This window comes from Colobus angolensis, unplaced genomic scaffold (genome assembly GCF_000951035.1).
Source record: "Colobus angolensis palliatus isolate OR3802 unplaced genomic scaffold, Cang.pa_1.0 Scaffold91, whole genome shotgun sequence".
NCBI classification, from domain to species: domain Eukaryota; kingdom Metazoa; phylum Chordata; class Mammalia; order Primates; family Cercopithecidae; genus Colobus; species Colobus angolensis.
In genome coordinates this window covers 7364990-7366920 of record NW_012123043.1, presented here as the reverse complement: position 1 = coordinate 7366920, position 1931 = coordinate 7364990, and positions in this window count along the sequence as shown.

The following is a 1931-nucleotide window of genomic DNA, read 5'->3' as shown; positions in this document are numbered from 1 at the left end:
AAAAAAAACTACTAAGGACCCCAAATAACTTTATGCCTTTATGTGGTTTATATCTATCAATATTTCCTATTTATGAATTCAAAACTGAGGAACTGAAAAATGCTCTTTTAGGCTGGGTGTGGTGGTGTGCACCTGTAGTTCCAGCTACTTGGGAGGCTGAAGCAGGAGAACTGCTTGACTCCAGGAGTTCAAGGCCATAGCGTGCTGTGATTGCCCCTGTGAATACCCACCACACTCCAGTCTGGGCAACATATGAAACCCTGTCTTTAACAATAAATACAATAAAATTTTAAAATTCATTTAAAATTCATTTAAAAATAAAATTCATTAAAAAATTCATTAAAAATAAAAAATTCATTTAAAATTGGTTAAAAATTCATTAAACTAATTACATGTTAAATTTTTTTTTTTTGTTTTTTGAGGCAGGATCTCACTCTGTTGCCCAGGCTGCAGTGCAGTGGTGCAATTTTGGCTCACTGCAACCTCTGCCTCCCAGACTCGAGCGATCCTCCCACCTCAGCCTCCTGAGTAGCTGGGACCATAGGCATGCACCATCATGCCTGGCTAATTTTTACATGTTTTGTAGAGACAGGGTTTCGCCATGTTGCCCAGGCTGGTAATGTTCAATTATTTTTCAAAACATAAAAAAGCTTAGTAAGAAAAGTAGCATTGTCTTACATTTCTTCCAAATGTCTTTAGTATCTGGCTTAATATAAAATGGCTAGAATCTCATATCTATCTGTTTTTGCATTCATTCTGTTGCCAGATCACACACCATGTATCTTCTAGAAAACTTCACTGTACACACATGAGAAAATGAGAGTTAAAAAAGCTTAGAATTATTATGAAAATATTTTTGGCCTTAAGGACTCTCTGAAAGGGTTTCAAAGCAGGATCCCCAGGGGTGCCCACACCATACTTTGGGAACCACTTTGCTAGATAGTTGGATACAGCCCTCAAGGAGTTCAGGGACGAGCAAGAGAGAACATTTACAGATATATGTAATGCAATGTGTTAAGTGCTCTAATAGAGCAGAATAATATAAATGCTGTGAGGGATCCATTAATTCTGGCTGGAAAGGTCAACGAAGGCTTCACGGAGAAGCTGACATTTGAATTGGATCTTGAAGGATGAGTAGGTATATAACAGGAAAGGTGAAGCTTTTCTTGGCTGAGAAACAGCATGAGTAAAGGCAGGAAACAAGGAGTATAGGTAAGTCCAGTGTTCCTAGAATATAACATGCATGAAGACAAGTGACAGAGGAGGCTGGAAGAGTACAGTGGGAGGACAGGCTGAATAGAGCCTTTATTCTGCAGGCAATGAGGAAACAACTGAAGACTGTGAAGCAGAACCATACAAGAATATTAGCTATCTTTGTGCTCCTACTCTGTCTAGGCTAGGCATTGAGAAAACCTAGTTTTCTCACCAACGCATTGAAAGAGGAATTACTAGCCTCACTTTACAAGAAACAGGCTTCCGGTAACAAATTTACCTACTTGGATCTCTATTATGAAATTGACCTCTATTATTAATACATTTTTCTGAAGTTCTTAGGATTGAGATTTTCCAGAGGTATGGATAATAATACAGGGTAAACAACAGAAACTGAGGTCCTCTTGACTTCCTAGAAAGAAGTGGTTGTGCCGGGCATGGTGGCTCACACCTGTAATCCCAGCACTTTGGGAGGCTGAGGCAGGCAGATCACGAGGTCAGGAGACCATTCTGGCTAACAGGGTGAAACCCCGTCTCTACTGAAAATATAAAAGTTAGACAGGCATGGTGGCAGGTGCCTATAGTCCTAGCTACTAGGGAGGCCGGGGCAGGAGAATAGTTTGATCCCAGGAAGGCAGAGGTTGCAGTGAGCGGAGATCACACCACTGCACTACAGCCTGGGCAACAGAGCGAGACTCAGTCTCAAACAAACAAACAAA